The sequence below is a fragment of the Phocoena sinus genome, chromosome 15 (genome assembly GCF_008692025.1).
Source record: "Phocoena sinus isolate mPhoSin1 chromosome 15, mPhoSin1.pri, whole genome shotgun sequence".
NCBI classification, from domain to species: Eukaryota; Metazoa; Chordata; class Mammalia; order Artiodactyla; family Phocoenidae; genus Phocoena; species Phocoena sinus.
The window spans coordinates 49274748-49300011 of NC_045777.1; positions in this window are offsets into that span (position 1 = coordinate 49274748).

A 25264-nucleotide genomic window follows, 5' to 3' on the forward strand; every position below is an offset into this window, starting at 1 on the left:
TTACCAAATCACTTATTGCACTTCTGCTTATCAGGGAAAAGAGGGAGAGAACTTGGGTGCGTAATTTGAAACCAGTGGATCTGTTCTCAGTGTTTCCTCTAACTGGACAACACCAGGACATACACCTGGCTCTTCCTCTTTTCCCATTGTTCTCTTCTGCTTAATCTTATTGACCCCCTAGAAGCTGCATGTACATCTAGACTATTGTTCAGGAAGGGTCTCTGGAAAGTTCCAGTTGATAAAAACAGTATTTGTTCAGTTTTTACCCTGCTGTTAAATCCACTCTCTAATTGGATAGAAAATCCCATCTCTTTATTGGATCCTGTAATTAATCCCAGATAATACACTGAACTGTTTTTTTCCTTCCAGAATTTCAAACCAGTGATTTTCCAGGCATCAAAGCAGAGAGGAGAGGCCTAATTAATTTATAGGACTGGCAATTATACTCCAATAAAGATGTTAAAAAAAATCGATAGGACTGTGGTCACCTGTGCTGGGCTTGACACTGTGTCAGACTCAGTACACAGCCTCCGTAAGAACACTTCCTGCCTCACACTCGAGATTAAGGAGGTCTGAGGAAAACCAGCTGCCTACCAGTACATTTATTAGACCTTGCAATTTTTTAAAATTAATTTATTTTGGGCTGCATTGGGTCTTCATTGCTGCGCACGGGCTTTCTCTAGTTGCGGCGAGCAGGGGCTATTCTTCACTGCAGCGCGCGGGTTTCTCAATGCGGTGGCTTCTCTTGGTGCAGAGCACAGGCTCTAGGCGCATGGGCTTCAGTAGTTGTGGCTCGCGGGCTCAGTAGTTGTGACGCACAGGCTTAGTTGCTCCGTGTCATGTGAGATCTTCCCGTACCAGGGCTCGAACCCGTGTCCCCTGTATTGGCAGGCAGATTCTTAACTACTGGGCCATCAGGGAAGTCCCCTAGACCTTGCAATTTTATTTGCACATATTGTATTGGTTTTGGAATCAGAAGAAAAAAATCCATAGGGTTTTATTTAATTTATTTTTTAAAAAAACATTCTAAACAAACTCATCTGGAGATATGTAGGTGTTTTTATCTCAGGTATTGTCATGTTTTAGAATGGTTTTTGCTTCTCCCAAGAATGGCATTATTTTAAGAACAAGCTTTGGTGCCTGCTGTTACTCAAAGCTTCTCTAGCCTGTGCTTCCTCCCCCTTCCCCCTTTTCTTAATCACTCAGTTACCGAGAAGGGAGAGTTAAACATCCCCTACTACTATGGTAGATTTGCCAGTTTCTTCCAGCCTTCTGAAAAATGTGTTTGTTTTAGAGCTTTGTCACTAGTATCATACAAATTTACAATTCCTATAATATTTTTTGTGAATTGCAAGTTTTACCAATTTTCAGTGACCCATTTTACCTCTGAATAACGCTTTGCCCAGAAAGTCTATTTTGCTTAATATTAATGTACACCAACTCTCCTTTAGTTAGTATGTACGTAATATCTCATGTCATTTGTTTTAGGTGTGTTTATAAATACCATTTGCTTAACAATTTAAAAGATTATATGGTGGCATGTAAATATTCTTTTGGTGGTCTGTAAATTTATGTCTTTTAACAGACTGTAAATTTTTGTCCTTTAACCAAATTTACATTGATTGCAATTACAGGTATATTTGAATTCTCTTTTATTATCTTATATTTTATTTTTTATTTTACCTTTTCATGCTTCTTTTCCTGTTTCACTTTACTTTTTACCTGGTTTACTGTCTTTTGTATCATGTGTGTGTTTTTCTAATGCATTCATTCCTCTCATGGTTGGAAAATTATATATCCTATTTATATATTCTATTTGCTCTAGATATTTCCATCCTTATATTTTAAATTGTTTCTGAAGTATAATTCACATATAGAAAAATGTACATATCATAAGTACACAGCTTCCTGGATTTTCACAATATGAACACACTTATGTAACCAGCATCTAGATCAAGAAACAGAGCCCATGCCCAGAAGACCTCCTTATACACCCTAGAAAATCAAACACACTTACCTAACATAAGCTGAACAAGTTCTAAAATTCAGCATAATCTTTATGCTTCTTCCATAAAAAATAAGATTTTACTTTACAATATTTTACCTCCTATCACTATACCTCCTGATCTCTATACTATTGTTGTCAAGAATTTTAGTTCAACTTTATTTTTTAACACCATTAATTTACCATGGTGTTAAAAAATAAATTTAAATTACCATTAATTTACCACCATGTTTATCATTTTCTTTGCTTACCATTCTCTCTTGTATCTTAGATTTTCCAAGCATGACTTTTTTCTTTCTGAAGTTTATTTTCTGAAGTTTCTGTGGTTAGAGTCAATCGGTAGAAAAGTCTCCATTTTTTTTGTCTGTAAATGTCTTTATTTAATCTTTTTTTTTTAATTTATCTTGGCTGGCTGTACAATTTTATGCTGGTAGTTATTTTTTTCTTAGTGCTTTGAAATATCTTATTCCACAGTCCTGTGCTTTCTATTGTCATTGATACAACAGCTCTCTTTCTAATTGTCATATATTTTTCTTTTATTCTGCCTATTTAGATTTTTTTAAAATATGAGAATATATAGTCTTATTAGGATATAATTTACATATGGGTTTCTTTTTCTTTATTCTGACATCAAGATCAATGTGTTTTCTGAATCTGAGGATTAATGTAATTTTTTTTCTGGAAATTTCTTAGTCATTAGTTCTTCAGATATTGCCTCAGTTTTTTTTTTTCTGGAACCTTGATCACATGTGTTAAACCTCTTTACCCTCTCCTCCTTCGTACTGTCACTGTACTGCATTCTGTACCTACATCTCTGGGTACTTTTCTCAGAGAGATTTTCCATTCATGAACTCTCGTCTCAAGATGTGTATAATCTGCTGTTTTCCCCATCCATTGAATTTCTCATTTTAATTACAACAATTTTCTTACGAAGTTCCATTTGGTTCTTCTTTCAAATATGCTTAGTCAGTTTTGAGTGTCTTTTATTTATTCCTTCATCATATTTCTAACTCTCTTCTATCTATACATTTATTAAACCTATTTATTGTAGATTTTATCTCTCTTAATCCTAATGTCTGCTCTCATTACCAGTCTGATGATCTCATTTGTTGTTTTTCCTGACTGTCACTCATGGTACCTTGTTTCCTGTGCATCTGGTGTTATTTGATTGTGAGCTCTTTTCTTTGGAATTTCATCTCTGGGAATGTTTTTGGATTTTTGAGTCAAGATAATAGTCCTCCCAATATGATGTGCCCTTGTTTCTGTCAGCTCTTAGGGTACTACCAACTCAGGAACACTTCACTTTACTGTCAGAGCTTAGATTATTTCAGGAAACATGGGTTATATAAATTTTGCCCCCAGCTTGGTGATGGTGGCTTATGGTTACAGATTTTCAAGTTTCTTTTAAAAATTATTGTTATCATTAATGTTTCTCCCATTGCCACAGCCAGACATGAATGGATCACCACCCTCTCTTCCATTGGCAGAGTGTTTTTTCCTGGTCTACACCCCAGAACATTGTCTTCAAAAGGTCTCAACTTCTTGTATGGCATTTTTGATTAAGTCTCCCACCCAGTCTGGGCCCAAGTTTTGTCTCTCGTTCCCTATCACATGCTTGCACTAAAATGCAAGGTTTAGAGCACCTGAGATCAGAGATAACTACAGAGAAAATGTTGGCATCAGCATTGCTTACTTCTTTGGATTTGGCTTTTCATTATTTCTACTTTTTAAAGAATTCCCTCATTCCTTTGCCAGCTAACTTATCCATGAGTTTAATTTTTTTGCTTTATTTTTTTCAAGCCAGTATTGGGTGATCCATGTACTATTAACTAGAATTTCTCCTCATATTTTATTATACCAAATTACTGCTGCATTTGTAACTATGTATATGATCAAGGAGGTTACCTCTTTGGTCAACTGGAGTGCGATGTAGCTGAAGAACTCTGGGAGACTGTGTAGAACACGCCTAAAGTTATCGTAAGTGAAGGATTAGGAAACTGAGATCATTAGGGACCAGCTCCCCATTCATCATTGGTTGAAGACAATTCCAGAGACATGGGAACAGGCTTGCTCTGGCTTGCTCTGTTCATAAGCAAAAAGAGAGCCTTCAGGCCGAGAATCACTGGGATTTGCTCTCAGCGTGTGGAGGTGACTACTGAGAGGTTATGGAAGGGATCCTCATAGTACCTGCCACAAGACATTGGGTGACATAAAGATTAAAGCAAACCTGAAACTTTAAGCACTTAGGCTTTCAGTTTCTTGTCCTCAGCAATTCAGGGACATATGGAAGGATAATTTTTTTAATTGAACAGAACAGACTTCAAGATCACTGATGCTCCAAAGAGCTGGCTGAGCCATCTGACAGTATAATTGATCAACTTCCAGGGTAAGGTAGGAATGTGCGGAAGACATGGAATTCTGTGCTATGAGAAGAGTGATGTAAAGGGAAGAGACAAAGCCATGGACCTGGAGAAGGATGGCGACAGCCCGGGATCTTTTTGCAGATCAGAGCTGATAGTAAGTGGGTGCACACAGTGGGACTCTTTCTTATAATGGGAGACTTGTGGCTTTACCGTTTAAAGGTCAGAGCCTGCTTGAAAGACATCATGTGTGACTAGGGAAGGCACCAGGGACAAGCTCTGTTTACCCCCAGGCATAACCAGGTGGTAAGTCCAGGCTGCCCTGCCTCAGTTGCTCTGTCTTTATTTGTAAGAGAACTTTCCTGTCTGAATCACGGACGTCCAATAATCAGCAGCAGATGAGAAACTTGTCAGAGTTCCCCACCTCTATTTCCAAACTCATTGCTTGATTGAAGTCCTGTGAACTGATTTAGGACTCATGTCAAAGGGTTTGGTTATAAAACACAAGTGTTGGCCTGAGAATCAAAGTCTTGTCCTAATACAGAAGTTACCTTTTCTAGCCTTAAACACTGTTGAATATGCCCAATCTTCCTGATAAGAAAAACAGCCACCTGTAGGAAAAAAATAAAAAAGCAGACTGATATATAAACAACACAGTGACACAAGAAGCACAGCTCATTTGCTGCTAATTGGTGTAGATTTGCCAAAACTTGGACCTAAATTGCTACTTGTTCAAAGACATCAATTTCCATGGTACCCAAGATTCTGCAGTCAAACGCTCTACCCCTGAGCTATACCCCCATCCAAGGTACCCAAGATTCTGAATGACAAAGGAATTTCTTGAGTGTTCTTGAGATAATATATTTCTCATCTTACACAAACGGCAGAACACTCTATATATTATTTCACTTTCTGCTTTTCCCACTTAACATTAATTATTGGCATTTGACCCAAATCAGTACACAGAAGGCCTCCTCATTCTTCTTTGTATCCATGTTCTTTTCTATTCTATGGAGAAGCCACCAGTCCCTTATTTATAGGTATTTAAGATGTTCCCAGTCTTGCTTGATTAGAAACTGTGCTGTAATCATTAACTTCAAGCACATGACATTTTGTACTTGGGAAGATAAACATGAATGATATTTCCTAGACTTAGAAAGACATTGCTGAATTGAAAGATGTGTGTACTTGTGATTTTAATGGATTTTGCCAAATTTCTCTCTATAAAAGCTGTACTGACTTCCCTTCCCACCTGCAATGCATCAGTCACAGCACTGATTTCCAATGCTCAGCGTGCTCTCCATGGCAATGTGTTGTCAGCCTTGTTGATCTTTTCCACTTTAACAGGAGAAAGAGGGTAACTGCAATTTTAATATGCATTTCTCTTCCCATGTACAACACTGAGCATTTTTCCTGATATCTAAGAGCTGTGGGCTGTGGCTTCTATTCCTTAGGCTGTGATGAGGGTGGTTTTCCACTTTGTGGATTCCAGGAACTCACTAGAATTGTGTCTGGAGCAAATTGAAGCTGACTTAGGGAGAAGAAACTCGGGACAGACCTAATTTGAGAGTCAAGCTTATTTGTGTATGTAAAAGCCACAGGGAGATAAACTATGCTGATAAGATGGTGCTTAGATGCATATTTAATTACATGGAACATCTATTTATGATATAGTATTAAAGGAAACAAAACAGGTTAAAATAGAGTACAGTGTGATCTCTCTTCCTCTTTTTTTTTTTTGCGGTACGCGGGCCTCTCACTGTTGTGGCCTCTCCCGTTGCGGAGCACAGGCTCCGGACGCGCAGGCTCAGCGGCCATGGCTCACGGGCCCAGCCGCTCTGCGGCATGTGGGATCTTCCTGGACCAGGGCACTAACCCGTGTCCCCTGCTTCAACAGGCGGACTCTCAACCACTGCGCCACCAGGGAAGCCCTCTCTTCCTCTTTTAAAAATACATTACAGCTCTACCCACCACCAGTCCCTCCCATCAGGAAACTTGCACAAGCCTCTTAGATAGCCTCATCCACCAGAGGGCAGACAGCAGAAGCAAGAAGAACTACAATCCTGCAGCCTGTGGAACAAAAACCACATTCACAGAAAGACAGACAAGATGAAAAGGCAGAGGGCGATGTACCACATGAAGGAACAAGATAAAACCCCAGAAAAACAACTAAATGAAGTGGAAATAGGCAACCTTCCAGAAAAAGAATTCAGAATAATGATAGTGAAGATGATCCAGGACCTCGGAAAAAGAATGGAGGCAAAGATGGAGAAGATGCAAGAAATGTTTAACAAAGACCTAGAAGAATTAAAGAACAAACAAACAGAGATGAACAATACAATAACTGAAATGAAAACTACACTAGAAGGAATCAATAGCAGAATAACTGAGGCAGAAGAACAGATAAGTGACCTGGAAGACAGAATGGTGGAATTCACTGCTGTGGAACAGAATAAAGAAAAAAGAGTGAAAAGAAATGAAGACAGCCTAAGAGACCTCTGGGACAACACTAAATGCAACAACATTCACATTATAGGGATCCCAGAAGGAGAAGAGAGAGAGAAAGGACCAGAGAAAATATTTGAAGAGATTGTAGTTGAAAACTTCCCTAACATGGGAAAGGAAATAGCCACCCAAGTCCAGGAAGCACAGCAAGTCCCATACAGGATAAACCCAAGGAGAAACATGCTGAGACACATAGTAATCAAATTGGCAAAAATTAAAGACAAAGAAAAATTATTGAAAGCAGCAAGGGAAGAATGACAACATACAAGGGAACTGCCATAAGGTTAACAGCTGATTTCTCAGCAGAATCTCTACAAGCCAGAAGGGAGTGGCATGATATACTTAAAGTGATAAAAGGGAAGAACCTACAACCAAGACTACTCTACCCGGCAAGGATTTCATTCAGATTTGATGGAGAAATCAAAAGCTTTACAGACAAGCAAAAGCTAAGAGAATTCAGCACCACCAAACCAGCTCTACAACAAATGCTTAAGAAACTTCTCTAAGTGGGAAACACAAGAGAAGAAAAGGACATACAAAAACAAACACAAAACAATTAAGAAAATGGTCATATGAACATACGTATCAATAATTACCTTAAACGTGAATGGATTAAATGCTACAACCAAAAGACACAGGCTTGCTGAATGGATACAAAAACAAGACCCATATATATGCTGTCTACAAGAGACCAACTTCAGACCTAGGGACACATACAGACTGAAAGTGAGGGGATGGAAAGATATATTCCATGCAAATGGAAATCAAAAGAAAGCTGGAGTAGCAATACTCATATCAGATAAAATAGACTTTAAAATAAAGAATGTTACAAGAGACAAGGAATGACACTACATAATGATCAAGGGATCCATCCAAGAAGAATATATAACAATTATAAATATATATGCACCCAACATAGGAGCACCTCAATACATAAGGTAACTGCTAACAGCTATAAAAGAGGAAATCAACAGTAACACAATAATAGTGGGGGACTTTAACACTTCACTTACACCAATGGACAGATCATCCAAAATGAAAATAACTAAGGAAACAGAAACTTTAAATGACACGATAGACCAGATAGATTTAATTGATGTTTATAGGACATTCCATCCAAAAACAACAGATTACACTTTCTTTTCAAGTGAGCATGGAGCATTCTCCAGGATAGATCACATCTTGGGTCACAAATCAAGCCTCAGTAAATTTAAGAAAACTGAAATCATATCAAGCATCTTTTCTCACAACACTATGAGATTAGAAATGAATTACAGGGAAAAAAACGTAAAAAACACAAGCACATGGAGGCTAAACAATACGTTACTAAATAACCAAGAGATCACTGAAGAAATCAAAGAGGAAATCAAAAAATACCTAGAGACAAATGACAATGAAAACACGATGATCCAAAACCTGTGGGATGCAGCAAAAGTAGTTCTAAGAGGGAAGTTTATAGCTATACAAGCCTACCTCAAGAAACAAGAAAAATCTCAAATAAACAATCTAACCTTACACCTAAAGGAATTAGAGAAAGAACAAACAAAACCCAAAGTTAGCAGAAGGAAAGAAATCATAAAGATCAGAGCAGAAATAAATGAAATAGAAACAAAGAAACAATAGCAAAGATCAATAAAACTAAAAGCTGGTTCTTTGAGAAGATAAACAAAATTGATAAACCACTAGCCAGACTCATCAAGAAAAAGAGGGAGAGGACTCAAATCAATAAAATTAGAAATGAAAAAGGAGAAGTTACAATAGACACCACAGAAATACAAAGCATCCTAAGAGACTACTATAAGCAACTGTATGCCCAAAAAATGGACAACCTGGAAGAAATGGACAAATTCTTAGAAAGGTATAACCTTCCAAGACTGCACCAGGAAGAAATAGAAAATATGAACAGACCAATCACAAGTAATGAAATTGAAACTGTGATTAACAATCTTCCAACGAACAAAAGTGCAGGACCAGATGGCTTCACAGGTGAATTCTATCAAACATTTAGAGAAGAGCTAACACCCATCCTTCTCAAACTCTTCCAAAAAATTGTGGAGGAAGGAACACTCCCAAACTCAATCTATGAGGCCACCAGCACCCTGATACCAAAACCAGATAAAGATACTACAAAAAAAGAAAATTACAGACCAATATCACTGATGAATATAGATGCAAAAATCCTCAACAAAATACTAGCAAACAGAATCCAACAATACATTTAAAGGATCATACACCGTGATCAAGTGGGATTTATTCCAGGGATGCAAGGATTCTTCAATATATGCAAATCAATCAATGTGATACACCATATTAACAAATTGAAGAATAAAAACCATATGATCATCTCAATAGATACAGGAAAAGTTTTTGACAAAATTCAACACCCATTTATGATAAAAACTCTCCAGAAAGTGGGCATAGAGGGAACCTACCTCAACATAATAAAGACCATATATGACAAACCCACAGCAAACATTATTCGCAATGGTGAAAAACTGAAAGCATTTCCTTTAAGATCAGGAACAACACAAGGATGTCCACTCTCACCACTATTACTCAACATAGTTTTGGAAGTCCTAGCCATGGCAATCAGAGAAGAAAAAGAAATAAAAGCAATACAAATTGGAAAAGAAGAAGTAAAACTGTCACTGTTTGCAGATGACATGATACTATACATAGAGAATCCTAAAGATGCCACCAGAAAACTATTAGAGCTAATCAATGAATTTGGTAAAGTTGCAGGATACAAAATTAATGCACAAAAATCTCTTGCATTCCTATACACTGATGATGAAAAATCTGAAAGGAAACACTCCCATTTACCATTGCAACAAACAGAATAAAATACCTAGGAATAAACCCACCAAGGGAGACAAAAGACCTGTATGCAGGAAACTATAAGACACTGATGAAAGAAATTAAAGATGATACCAACAGATGGAGAGATATACCATGTTCTTGGATTGGAAGAGTTAATATTGTGAAAATGACTGTACTACCCAAAGCAATCTACAGATTCAATGCAATCCCTATCAAATTACCAATGGCACTTTTTACAGAACTAGAACAAAAAATCTTAAAATTTGTATAGAGACACAAAAGACCCCAAACAGCCAAAGCAGTCTTAAGGGAAAAAAACGGAGCTGAAGGAATCAGACTCCCTGATGTCAGACTATACTACAAAGCTACAGTAATCAAGACAATATGGTACTGGCACAAAAACAGAAATATAGATCAATGGAACAAGATAGGAAGCCCAGAGATAAACCCATGCACCTATGGTCAACTAATCTATGACAAAGGAGGCAAGGATATACAATGGAGAAAAGACAGTCCCTTCAATAAGTGGTGCTGGGAAAACTGGAGAGCTACATGTAAAAGAATGAAATTAGAACACTCCCTAATACCATACACAAAAATAAACTCAAAATGGATTAGAGACCTAAATGTAAGACCGGACACTATAAAACTCTTAGAGGAATACATAGGAAGGACACTGTTTGACATAAATCACAGCAATATCTTTTTTGATCCACATCCTAGAGTAATGGAAATTTAAAAAAAAATAAACAAATGGGACCTAATGAAACTTCAAAGCTTTTACACAGCAAAGGAAACCATACACAAGGCGAAAAGACATCCCTCAGAATGGGAGAAAATATTTGCAAACAAATCAACGGACAAAGGATTAATCTCCAAAATATATAAACAGCTCATGCAGCTCAATATTAAAAAAACAAACAACCCAATCCAAAAATGGGCAGAAGACCTAAATAGACATTTCTCCAAAGAAGACATACAGATGGCCAAGAAGCACATTAAAAGCTGCTCAACATCACTAATTATTAGAGAAATGCAAATCAAAACTACAATGAGGCATCACCTCACACCAGTTAGAATGGGCATCATCAGAAAATCTATAAACAACAAATGCTGGAGAGGGTGTGGAGAAAAGGGAACACTCTTGCACTGTTGGTGGGAATGTAAATTGATACAGCCACTATGGAGAACAGTATGGAGGTTCCTTAAAAAAATAAAAATAGAATTACCATATGATCCAGCAATCACACTACTGGGCATGTACCCAGAGAAAACCATAATTCAAAAAGACACATGTACCCCAATGTTCATTGCAGCACTATTTACAATAGCCAGGTCATGGAAGCAACCTAAATGCCCATCAACAGATGAATGGATAAAGAAGATGTGGTACCTATATATCATGGAATATTACTCAGCCACATAAAGGAACGAAATTGGGTCATTTGTTGAGACATGGATGGATCTAGAGACTGTCATACAGAGTGAAGTAAGTCAGAAAGAGAAAAACAAATATTGTATATTAACGCATATATGTGGAACCTAGAAAAATGGTACAGATGAACTGGTTTGCAGGGCAGAAATTGAGACACAGATGTAGAGAACAAACGTACGGATGCCAAGGGGGGAAAGTGGCAGGGGGGTGGGGGTGTGATGAATTGGGAGATTGGGATTGACATGTAATACTGAAGTGTATAAAACTGATGACTAATAAGAACCTGCTGTATAAAAAAATTAATTAAATTTAAATTTTAAAAAAGTATACGTGAAATCTCTATACTTTGCTTTTAATCGTGCTGTGAACCTAAAACTGCTCTAAAAAATAAAGTGTATTTTAAAAAAAAATACATTACATGTTTGTAGAAAGGTGATTATAAGGAAACATATGAAAAATTAACCATGATTATTTCTGAATGGAAGGACTATATGATATTTTAGTCTAATTTGTGTTTTGCTGTATTTTTGAATTGTCAATTACTAATTGCTGCCTTAAAGAATTAAAAATAATATTATAGGGCTTCCCTGGTGGCACAGTGGTTGAGAGTCCGCCTGCCGATGCAGGGGACATGGGCTCGTGCACCGGTCCGGGAAGATCCCACATGCCGCGGAGCGGCTGGGTCCGTGAGCCATGGCTGCTGAGCCTGCGCGTCCGGAGCCTGTGCTCCGCAACGGGAGAGGCCACAACAGTGAGAGGTCCGCGTACAGCAAAAAAAAGAAAAAACATAAAAAATAATAATATTATATTAAAATACATTCTGCCTCACTGTCGTACCAAATATACAAAATGATGAGAAGAGCATCAGACTAGAAGTCCAGAAACCCAATTTTTTATCCCAGTTCTGCCATTAATATGCTCTGAGACATTGAGCTTATGGTTTAAATTTTCTGGGCCTCAATTTCATTATTTGTAAAGTGGGGGAACTGAACAAATTTATATTTTTTAATCTTTATACTAAAATCCTCTCATATATTGAGATGAGTGGGACACTTTTAAACTAATGCTTATTGAGTCTTTCACAGATATATGTTTAAATAGTTGCATTCCATAAAATCAAGGTGATTCCACAAGCACCTGTTGTTCTTACGTGGATGTGTTGTCTGTGAGCTGCATTGGTGTGCGATGCAAAGCAAGTCTTCACACAGAGTAATTCTCCTCTCAAGACTTTCTGAAAGAGGTTACCTTGGTAACAAGAAATCAAACTCACCCACCTCATCTTAGGGGTCAAAACAAGGTTCTCAATGTAATCATTTCTACTCTTCAGGTACAAACTGAACCAACCTTCATAAGAATATTCAAATATTAGTAACAAGTACTTTTGTTCTCAAAGACACAGTGCTTTGAATTATTCTCTTATCATTTTGTATGAGCAGATTTACTCACAGCATCAGAGTGCAGGAAAGTCTTTGAGGACACAGACATCACTCTTACTTCTTTAGTACTTTGCCACCTAACGGGATAGTAAGGGCTACCATCTGTGGAATATTTAGTATATTCCAGGTACAGTACTGAATGCTATATTTGTGGAGCATCTCTCTAGTTCCTAAAACAACACAAGGTGTATCAGTGAGCTTTTGCTGTGTAACAAACACTCCAAACTTGTTGACCTAAAACAAAAAACCATTTATTTAGCTCATGATTCTGTAGGTTGGAAATTCAGGATAGGCTTAGCCAAAAGTATATTCTGGCCTCAGATGGGCTTACTCATGTGTCTGAAATCAACAGCTAAATTGTTGATTTAGCTAAGTTGACTGGTCTAGCATAGCCTCATTTGGAATGGCTCTTTTCTGTTCTATGTGGTCTCTCATCATTCAGCAGGCTAACTTGGGGTTTTTTGCATCACCATTGCAAAGTTCTAAAAGTGACAAGAGATTGTGCCCTAATGTGCAAGCATTTTTCAATCTTCTGCAGTATCCTTGCTAATGTTCCACTGGCCAAAGTAAGTCACATGGCCAAGCTCAGAGTCAGTGTGGGAGGGGACACCCAAGGCCATGGGTAAGGGAGCTGTTATTGCAACAATTTACCACACAGATGGTTTGATAATAGGTCCTTGATAAATGGTAGACCAACAAGAGCCATAGGATTAATTCAGTGCATGTGGTCAGAGGGGTAGAAAGCATGCAGTCACAGGAAGCAAGAAGAGGAGCAACAGTGAAGCACTTATCTGGGTAATCTTACCCAAGGGATGCTGCTCTCTTGAGATGACCATTTGTCCCAGTTTAAGTCTGTTGTCCTGGTGGAAACATTAAGAGCCCTCTCGTTCATTTTCAGAAGTTTCCTAGTTTGCATGAAAGACTATTCTTATCCCTCTACCTCCTTAGCACCTTGGACAGTTCTTATCCACCCCTGTAGCTGGAAGGATCTGACAGCACTGATGTTTCTCCTTTGGCTTCTACCCGATAACCTCACTGATCAAGAACAACTAGCATTAACTATTCGGGATGCATTTCTAGGAATCCCAGACCCAAGAGGCAGTAGAAATTAGATAACTCCCTGCCGTGATTTCATAGATGAGGAAGCTATAAGATTAGCAACCAAGCTTCTGAATCCAGGGGTCTTTTCCTGCCAGCACTTCCACCAAGGATATTCCAGCCCTGAATACTCCCTTGTATGTGATTCCTGCCTCCCCCTCTCACAGTAATCAAGGGCTGCTGCAGAACTATACAGAACCTCTCCTTTCTTTCCCTTTTATACCAGGAGCACACTGTGTTCACCATATAGCCTCCTACTCACTTCACGGAACTGACAAGGGAAAACAGTGTGCTGGGGCACCAGAGCACAACACAGGCAAGTGACTTGAACAGGGGTGAAGTCTGGGACAAGCTCGCACTGGGCACCTTCCTGCCCTCCCTTCAGGTTCTCTGCTCAAGTTTCTGAAGGCTCAAGGCCAGAGCTGGCAGCAACTATCTGGGGAGACCCAGCCAGTCTCCCACCTGCACAGGCAGCCCTGATGAATCAGTCAAGAGAATGTTATCGTGAAACACTGGCAGGCTGTGGCTGAATGGCTTTTCATCAACAGTCCGGGATCCCCTCTCAGGGCCTGGAGAAAACAAAGCCACAAGAATCAGGCTGTATTCAAAGCGCTGAGTAGGTGTCAAAGGCAGCATCAATCCAGACAACTGGAAACTCGCTTTAAATAAAAACACTATTTTATACTATTAGTAAGCCTACCTTGGCAACATGGGACCCCCCACTCCACTCCCTCAACAGAGATCATTTAATTTCCTCCATTAAAGGGAAGTGCAGAAAGATGACTGTTTCAGTGCCTGTAAACAACACAAATAAATCAATAAATGCAGCATTCTCCTGCTTAGCTCTGGGTTTGGAGGGGACCTGGAAGATCCTCTTACACTCTGATCATCTCTCAAGATTTCTGCCAACATTCCCCCAGAAGGTGGCTGCCAGCTCAGCCCCTGAGAACTGGCTGACTTGGCGTATGAGAGCTGGAGACGGTTAGCCAGGTCCCTGTCCAGCCCGCGCATTTTATACTCACAGAAACACAGAATCAGAAATTTTATGAGACCTACCCAAATTACATTATATGCTATTTCATCATTTTACTACCTCTTCCAGAGAATTGTTGAGATGAGATGACTATCAGATCAATTGAGTTAACAAGTAATTACTGAGTGCCCATAACATACTCACTGCCGGGAATGGCCCTGGAAGATGAGGAAAGGGCCCAGGAAACTGGCTTTCTGGGCTCCTGCCCCAGCACCACCTCTAGTCACAATGACGTGACCCCTAACATCCTTTCCTCCTGCCAGTTCTACCCAACAAATGTGTCTCTGGTCTGCCCTTCCTATGTCCTGGCACTTACCCTCCAACCTGGACCGCCAAACCTCAACAGCCTCTGTCCAGTCTTCTCGCCTCTATTACTGTTCCCTCAAGTCACCATCCACACTGCTGCCTGAATGAGCCTCCCTAGAAACCTCAGGGGATGTGTCCCTGCCCTGACCAAGCACTTCCATAGCTATTTAAATTCAAACTCCTGCCCAACTGTGAATTTCCCCTTGAGGTGGATTATGCCTACTTACCCGCCTTTCTCTTTTAGGGTTGAGCCATAATACATGAGTTCCCAGACATGCGACTCCTTCCTGGTCCCACTCTTTTTGTTGTTGGTGCTTTGTTTGGAAATCTCTCTCCATTCATCTACCTGGGGGACAGCTACCTAACTTCACAGAAGGGTGTCTCATCCCCTGTGAAAGGTCAAGAGGCCAAACCTGGGATGGGAAGCCAGTATGGGAAGAGGGGTGAGGGGTGCAGTGGAAGAAAACCTGCAGTGGTCTTGGTCTTCTTTGCCTCACAACAGAGTGGGACTTTGAGTGCTGCCAGGCCACCAGCAGGGCTTTGACTAGTGAAGTGCTCGTTTAGTCATTCGTGGGTCCTCTCTCATCTCCTTTCTTATAGTGTGTCAGCATTCATCACAGGCCATTCCAGGCACTGGGCTTCATAGAACTGATAACTCGTGTGTGAGTGTGTGTGTGTGTGTGTGTGTGTGTGTGTGTGTGTGTGTGTGTACGCTCTAAATTCCATAGCCTGACAACCTAGATTCATCAACTAGCATAAAATCCCTTGAAACGTCCTGGCTTCAAAGAACACCATGTAACTATTTTCCAAAGGGCTTTCTTTGACAGTGTTTATCATCAGGCTCTTTAAATGACTGTTTTCCAGTCTCCTGGGTACCTTCTTACACAGAGAAGAGCAAGAAGGTAATTAAAGTAGGTCCCTATACATGAGTAAAGAGAAGGAGTATTCCGCTCGGTGAGGTGGGTTTCTCGCTCCCAATTCTCTTCAGGGGACGCTCGATGGCACTGCAGGTTAAGTCATTTCAAGAACTGTGATGCTTCCATGTTATGAGCAGAGCTGAGCCGTTTCTGTAATTACCTTTTGGGTCATTGGGGGCCCAGGAAGGGAAAAACATACCTCTCCAGCAAGTGCAATTATAAAATGAATCAGCATGTGTGTAACTTAAATGCTAACTGGGTCTTAGTGTTAGCTCCAGAGCTGGCTTCTTCCCTGGTGCTCTCATTTCTTAGGAAAGCATACAGTGTAGTAAATGGGAGGCTGCCCCAAATTCTCATTCTGGAGGCTTGCGGGAAGAGAGGTTTCTCTCCCAGAGCACACTGTAGCACTTTTTTCATGCTCCTAGAAGGTTAGGTACTGACCCCAGAGCTCACACCTTCCTAACCCTGAGGCTTGCTTCTTAGTGATGACCCCAGATATTTGGTCAGACATTTTTCTGCGTGTTTCTGGATGAGATTAATATTTAAGTCATAGACTGAGTGAAGCAGATTGCCCGCCGTGATGTGGTGGGCCGCATTCCAATCAGTTGAAGGCCTAAATAGAACAAAAAAGTGGAGCCTCCCCTGAGTACGAGAGAATTTTTCCCGCCTTCAGCCTCAGACTGAGACATTGGCTCTTTCTGGGTCTCAAGCCTGCTGGTCTTTGGACGGGAACCACACTATCACCTCCCCTGGGTCTCCAGCTTGGTGACTCACCCTGCAGATCTTGGGGCCTGCCTGTCTTCATAATCACAGAAGCCAATTCCTTATAAAAAATAGTTCTCATCTCTCACCACCCCACCCCCCAAATCTCTCTGATTTTCAATCTGAGCAAACTGTAAGTTCAGAATTACCATTTACTGAGATGAGAAAGCCTGGGAGGAAGACTTTTGAGGCAGTAGGAGACCAGGAGGCCAGCTTTGAGCATTAAGTTTGAGGTGCCTATTATTCATCCAAGTGTAGAGATCAAGAGAGCAGTGTGATTTAGAGTGCTGGGTGAGGTCCAGGCTGGAGGTAAAGTGTTACAGCCTGCAGCATAAAAAATTTTATTAAAGCTAAAGCAACTAAGTGAAATCATCAAGGGAGTGAGGGTAGATGGAAAAGTTGTGCCCATGATACAATACAATAATTCGAAAAGAACATGAGGAAAGTACTCAGACAAAGCTGTAACCTTTCAGAAATGGGCTGGGGAGCCACAGGAATGAGTAGAGTCATCCCAAATCACCAACATATGAGACTGACCCTGAGCAGGTATGATTATTCCCATGTGACACAGAAGTGGAATCCAGGGACCATAGGAACTATGGCCATAAAGCATTAATAAAAGGATCCATGTGGCTGAATGGCAATATTAGGCTGATCTGCCAATTTTAGGCAAGTTTCCTTTTCTCTGATTATCTATTGCCATGTAAGAAGCCACCCCAAGACATAGTGGCTTTAAAAAAACACCCCAGCATCTATTTTTCTTATGAACCTGCAATCTGGCTATGGCTAGGTGAGCATGGCTCATCTCTGCCCTGCACATCATCAGCTGGGGAGGCTGAAAGCCCAGGGCTAGAATCATCTGAAGGTTCGTCTACTCACATGACTGGTGGTGACACTGGCTAGTGGCTGGGACCGTAGCTGGAGCTGTTGTCCAGAACTCCTGCAGATGGCCTTGCCCAGAGGCCTGTACTTCCTTACAACGTGGTGGCCAAAGGGTGAGTATCCCAAAAGAGAAAGGGCCAGGTGGAAGCCATATTGCTTTCTATGATGTAGCTTTGGAAGTTACACAGCATCGCTTCTACAACACTCTATCTATTAAAGCAGTAACAAAAAACCACACAGATTCAAGAGGAGGGAAAATGGACTCCCACTTCTTGATGGGGGTGTGGCGAAGCTCTGGAAGACCCTGTGGAGCCGGAGCTCTTGCTGTGGCCATTTATGGAAAATGAAATCTGCGGTACATCCTGCGGAATTTGCCACAGTTCGGGGTTGGCTCTCAAAACTGGAAAATCCATCACTTGGTGGCTTCTTATATCAAAATACTGATGAATAAGACTGGAATGCCCATTTATTATTTATAACGAGAAAAAAATGTCATTGCTATAGGACCACTCAGATTCTTTTTCCCTCTATACACCTGGTGAGGATGGAATCAGAACACAAGAGTGAGGGATTTGGGTGGATGACTTGAGAGGCAGCAGGTTAAAATGGGACTGGTCTTGTCAAAGGGACATGAATTATGATATCCATGGACTGAGGCTTCCGGGCTCTCTCCCAGTGCTTCTCTTTGTCACTCCTCCTGCTGTAGCTTCCGTGGCTAGCCAGCTGCTCCCTTGACTGGGATATTTTCTTTGGGTATGCCTGTCCACTCAGTCTTACCAGTCTAGGTTTGCTGAGGGGAGCCTTTCTACTCCTATAAATGCAACTTTCCACTTTTTTTTCTGATTGGTCATGTCTTGGTCTAAGAGCATATCCCTGAGAAAGCAACCTTAATTCTTTTATTTCCTACTTCTTGTGGGAGGGAGGAGTTCACCTACTTACAGTAGCCTAGGTGAGGGATGGTGGCTGGGCTAAGGTGATGTTGGTTGAATAGTGAGAGAAAGTTTGTGTTGGGATATAATTTGGAGGTCGAGCTGTCAGGATTTGCTGACTGAGTGTGGAGGAAGCAGTTCTGCAAGAGGAATAAAGGAATCCAGGATGGTATAGTAAACTCTGTCAGCGCTCCACGCAAACCCCTCCACCAGGTCAGTGCACCCATCCCCCAGCTGAGCTCTTAGCTGCCTCCTTCTCTGGAGAATTCACTTCAGGCAGTGGAAATATTGGGGTAGGAGGGAGAAGCTTGTAACCAATGACTCACTGACAGTGGAATAACAAAGCCCAGCTCCTTGCCTCACAGTGGCCAACGCTGTTGCTATTCGTGCTCCAAGCTCCCCGTGGCATCAGGCTAGACTCCAGCAGAACCCACACCTGCCAGGTGTCTTCTCCTGCCCTTACAGCTTCCCTTACACCTTTACAGGTTTTTTTCCTATGAGCTTTCTCACAGTATGTCACGTACACAAGAATCTCCAACTCGGGCTCTGCTTTTAAGGAACCTGACCTAAGACAGATAACTCTAAAGCTTTTGATTTGAGTAACTAAGTAACTTCTGGTGACATTTACTGAAATGGGGAACAGGGGTAAAAAGGTTTGAGAGGAAAAATGAAGAGTTCAGTTTGTATTTGTTAGGTTTAAGATGTCTTATATTGGACATCCATTGGAGATTCCAAGTAGGTGGATACCAAAATCTGTGGTTCAAAGGAGAGGTCTGGGCTGTAGACCTGAGGATCAAATAAAAGTATACAATTTAGACTGGAGGGTGAGGGAATGCTTCTCTAAAGAAGTGATATTAATTCATGACTTGAAGTATAAGCAGGAATTAGTGAGGCTATAAGTAAAAGGAAGAGCCTTCCAGGCAGAGGGTATGAAGTCTCTGAGTCATTTTTTATTGATGTCAGAGGCAGGAAAGTGCCCAAGTCACCGATTCCAGATGCATTGCTTACCCTTTGTCAGAATGGGTAAAATTTCTTTGAAGCTGATGAATTTAGGGGTATTTATTGCTAAGTGGCAGCCTCATCATTTTGTCTGTTGCTTTTTAGGCAGACTCTCTCTTCACCAGTAGGCAAAATTCATTAGAAAGCCTTACCCAGAAAAAGACATGCATGTCACAGAGCTTGCTATTTTGTGCTCAAAGGTAACTGTGGAAAGTGTGGAGGCCATTGTTCACAGGAAGAAAGGAGGATTAGGGGTCAGGGGCCAGCTGCAGGGACCTAGGGAGATACAATTTTTTATTGAAGTGTAGTTGATTTACCATATTATATTAGTTTCACGTATACAGCATAGTGATTCCATATTTTTATAGATTATACTCCATTAAAAGTTATTATAAGATGATGGCTATAACTCCCTGTGCTATACAATATAGCCTTGTTGTTTATCCATTTTATACACAGTGGTTGACATCTCTTGATCCCATACCCCTAATTTGCCCTTCCTTTATTCCAAAGCTACTTTTAAAAGAAATTCAACAGTGAGAGAATTAAAAGGAAATGAAAGTGAGCAAGAAAGACAAATACTGCCATCAGGTAAACACTTAGAAAGGAAGAGTGCTGATGCAGAAAACAAATATTGACTGAATTGGAGAGAGTATTGAGTTCGGAGAGCAAACATTCCTAGGATAAAAGCCGGACAGAACCAAACCTGGAAGAAGAAAGATTCCAAATGCAATAAACAGGGCCAGCCAGCCCTGAATTGGAGCTGAGGGACACGGACCCAGGCAGGAGTCCGGGAGTATCATGACAGAGAGGATTTCTGACTCTGACTCCACATGAGGGGCAGTTAGCATGGTCACAGGCTCACTGCAGAGCCCAGGAGCTGATCTCCTCTGTAGAGGAAAGGGGGCTGGTTACATAAACAGAAGGATTACCCCTGGCCCATCAACAAGGGAGAAGCTGGCTCTCCATGTAAAGGAGAGAAGCCCCCAGGGAGGACAAGTCTTTGCAGAGCCCAGGGCTGTGGCCTTTGCCCATAGGACTAATGAAGTCATATGTAATCAAGTGTTCTTGCTGCAAACAGGAATGTTAAGAACCTGGGTTATTTTTATGTTTGGTGCTATGGCAATTAACGGCCCAAAGGAAAAACAACAGAGACTCAAAGGACAGCTTAGCTGAGAACACACTGAAATAAAAAGTGGCTCAAGCTTCCCTCAAACCCCTCCCTTTGCCAATAAAATAAAACTGGAGAATCAGGCAAGTCCATACAGGAGTTGCTCAATGCTCTGATCCACTGGTGGGTTTGCTGTTATAAAAGAAAGGAAGATGGCAGCAAGGAAGCGATGGCGGTTGGCCTGTCGTGTGGACTTGGGTGCATCTCTGAGCTCCTACAGAGCTTTCGCTTTTGCTTTTGAGAAATGAGTAAGGACTATTTTATCTCTAGGTTCTTTTCTGGATCTAAAATGGTTGGATTCCAGATATCATTTCACTTGGGTGATGGCACATGTCTGAGAGTTTAACCAGGGAACTCAGGAAGTGACGGATAGGAGATAAAGAAAGGACATCAGCAGAGGATGTACACAGAGTGCTGATGTAGGCTGTTACGAAGCCCCCACTTCACGGAGTCTTTCCCAACATCTATGCCTCACAGGCGATCTCTTATTTCTGAGCCTGCTGGGACATGGAGAGATTTTTAAAAGTTACTCTACCCATGAAAGGTTGTCATTTATCAGAGGCCAAAAATCAATGAGTAGAATAGAAAATAAAACAGTAATGTCAATACTTCTTCCTTTGCTTGAAGTCCTGGAGAGTTAAGTCAACAAGATGTTCATGGTTGGATCACAGAGGATTCCCAGGGTCTCCTTTTATGCACATAAACAGAATAAAGTCCCTACCTCATAAGTAGGTCCAAAGAAAAATAAATTTTCTTTGAATTGGAAGAACCTATTGTTTACCATTGTCTGTTGTATGTCATCATTTTTTTTCAGTATTCAGTGCAAAGGCAATTAAAGGCACAATAATCTTAAACAAAACTAGTTAAAGAAGGCGGCAACCTTCCATATATACAAGTATATTATTTCTTCTTCCACAATGCAGCCTTCAAAAAAGTCAGGGAAGCCCACTGGATGTCATTTGGTTTATTGGATTCCTATGGTTTTTCTAAGTGAAACTGTAATCAGGCTTTGATGAGTAACAAAGCTTCCTATTTAAAGAATGTTCAGACTTCCCTGGTGGCGCAGTGGTTAAGAACCCACCTGCCAATGCAGGGGACACGGGTTCAATCCCTGGTCCAGGAAGATCCCACATGCCCGTGAGCCACAACTACTGAGCCCACGTGCCACAACTACTGAAGCCCATGCACCTAGAGCCCGTGCTCCGCAACAAGAGAAGCCACCACAATGAGAAGCCCGCACACCACAATGAAGAGTAGCCCCTGCTTGCTGCAACTAGAGAAACCCCACGCACAGCAACAAAGACCCAATGCAGCCAAAAAAAAAGAATGTTCTGTCTGAGCACATTAGGGTTTAAATTGGATACCCTAAATTAAATTTATAAAAATACATGTGTGTAAAAATACGCACATGTATTTTTATAAAATTATGATTTACTTACTAAATTTCCAAAATAGTCTCAATAATATCTGTTTAAAGTATTAGGAAAGTACTAGAAAATGTTAGAAAAATACTAAAATAAATTATTAGTACAGTTTGGTGAGTAAGTTCACTATATTGGTTGACATTGTAGATTCATATATGCATACTGCAGTTAAGTATTTATTTTTTTAAAAAAACTTGCAGCATGTTTTAGCCTAACACAACTTCTCCCCAAGAGCACAACCCTGACCTTGCCTGAGAAATATCGTACCTGCAGAACCTAAAATCTCTGACATTAAAGAGTGTGGAAGTTGTTTCTCCTATTCTTACAGGAAACATCTGGACAAACTGAAATCATAGACTTTTCTTGGATCCATAAGAGAACTGAATTTGCAGGGAAAATCGACCACCCCAAAATCTGGAGAGGAAAGGCAACGCTGAGAATCATGGCTGAGACTTTCTTGGAGTGGAAGCCAGGAGCCATGAACTGGTTGAGTGTTCAATACACTTACATGGCAATTTTGATGAATTTCTGGAGGCTGAGTGTGGACAGCATGAGAGGGAGGAAATCCTGGGAGCTGTCATCTGCGTAGGCCCTTACATTGGTGTAGGCCTTACTTGCAGGAACCCACCATGTTCTATGTTAAAGATCTGATAAAGACCCTATTGTGAATCTGGAAGGGGGAGGGAAAAAGAAATCTGTGTGGAAGGTGCCCAGAGCTTTCTCCATGACAAATGCCTACCCTGGGGCGGGGCGGGGAGGACTTAACCAGAGCCTTGTCTCAGAGCTGTGGGGGAAGGGCATCCCTCCCACACCAGCCTCTCCCCTGCGCCCCCCCCCCCAGCTTCCTATCTTGCTTCAGTAGGAGGAAGTTCCTACTGAATATACCAACCAAAAGATAGGACAAAATACGCTTGAAGGTCACAGTCCAGAGACACAGGCCCACTGTGTGACTGAGGTGTAACTGGAAGATTACAGAATGCTCCTCATCCCCAAACCTGCCATCATACTAGCTGGACTCTAGTATAACAACAGTGAAGTACAGCTGGAAGAGTTGTAAGACACAGACTTTCTCTGATGGGGAGCAATTACAAGAAGCCCTAAGTCAAGAGGGAAGACAAAAGCAAACAAACAAAAATGAGAAGAACTTGAAGCTTCTGACTCTATAGCTATAGGAAACATTAAACAAAACCCAGGTCCTAATTAGAGTCACATAAATCCTCACACCACAGGGCTATTTACTTAGTTCCTATTACCTAATAGGACATGTCCATCAATTAACAAAAGACTACAAGGCTTTCCAAAAAAGTGAGAAAAGCAGTCTGAAAAGACAAACCGAGCATCAGAACCAGACTTGGATATGACATAGAGTTTGGAATTATCAGACAGGGAATTAAAAATAACTTTGATAAATATGTAAAGGAATCTAATGGAAAAAGTAGACAAGATCAGATGCAAGAATAGATTGATAGGATAAGCAGAGAGGGAAATTCTAAGAAATAATCAAAAGGAATTGCTGGAAATAAAAATACTGTTGACTTGGCAAGGCGAAGCATAATTTAGCTTGAAGATAGGTCAATACAAACTTCCCAAACTGAAATGCAAAGAGAAAAAAGAATGATAAACACAGGACAGAACATTCAACAACTGTGGGGCAATTTCAAACGATGTAATATATCTATAATTGAAATACTAGAAGGAGAAAACAGAAACAGAAGAGCACAAAAAGATATTTAAAGTAATAATAGCTGAGAATTTTCCAAAATTAATGACATACACCAATCCACAGATCTAAGAAGCTCAGAGATCATCAAGCAGAATAAATACCAAAAAGCAAAAACAAAATAAAAAATTCTTATACCTGGGTATAGAAAACTGTTACAAGCATGGTTGATGTTAAACCAAATATATCAAAATCTCTTTAAATGAGTGGTCTAAATATACCAACCAAAAGATAGAGATGGTCAGATAAAAAACAGGACCCAACTATATATTGTCTACGCAAATCTACTTTAAATATAAGGACTCTGGTAGGTTAAAAGTAGAGTTGGAAAAATATATACCATGTTAACACTAATCAAAAGACAACTGGAGGAGCTATATTAATTTCAAACAAAGCAGACTTCATAACAAGGAAAATTGCTAAGGATAAAGAGTGTAACTACATGGTGATAAATATCTCCAAGGGGATATAACAATCCTAAACGTATATGCACCTAACAAAAGAAAATCAAAGTACATGAAGTAAAAAACTGCTATGACTGAAGGAGAAATAGACAACTCCACTATTAAACTTGGAGACTTTAACACTCATGTCAGTAATTGATAGATTATACTCAGGAAATCAATAAAGATATAGTTTACCTCACCAGTAGTATCAATCAACATGACCTGGTCAACATTTATAAACTGTGTACCACATCCAACAATAGCAGAATACATGTTCTTCTCAAGCTCATATGGGAAATTCTCAAACATAGACCACATTATTAGTCACAAAACACACCTTAACCTGATTGTGGTAATCATTTCACAAAGTATACATTATCAGATCATCATGTTGTACACTTTAAATATATATAATTTTATTTGTCAATTATACTTCAATAAAGCTAGAGAGGAAAAAAAAAAAAAGGTAGAGCCTAATTCTCCATTCCTTAGAGTGGGCTGTGCAGTGACTTTCTCCCAAAGAGTACAGTAGGGAAAGGTTGAAAAAGTCTATTAATTAAAAAAAAATACACAAAATACACCACTGCACTGGTGGCGCAGTGGTTGAGAGTCCACCTGCTGATGCAGGGGACACGGGTTCGTGCCCCAGTCCGGGAAGATCCCACATGCCGTGGGGCGGCTGGGCCCGTGAGCCATGGCCGCTGAGCCTGCGCAGCCTGTGCTCCGCAACCGGAGAGGCCACGACAGTGAGAGGCCCGCATACTGCAAAAAAAAAAAAAAAAAGAAAGAAAAAGAAGGGTAAGTTTTCAGTGGAGAGACCTGACAAAGTTATCTCACCCTAGATGATTAAGTTAACATCAACAGTGATAAATCACATTGATGGTATGTACCCTTGACATGATATGATGAGAATGGTACTTTACCTTGGTGGCTTTCCTCCCCCAAAACATATTATCCTAGTTTAATGATTAGAAAAACATTGGAAAAATCCCAAGAGTGGGACATTTTACCAAATA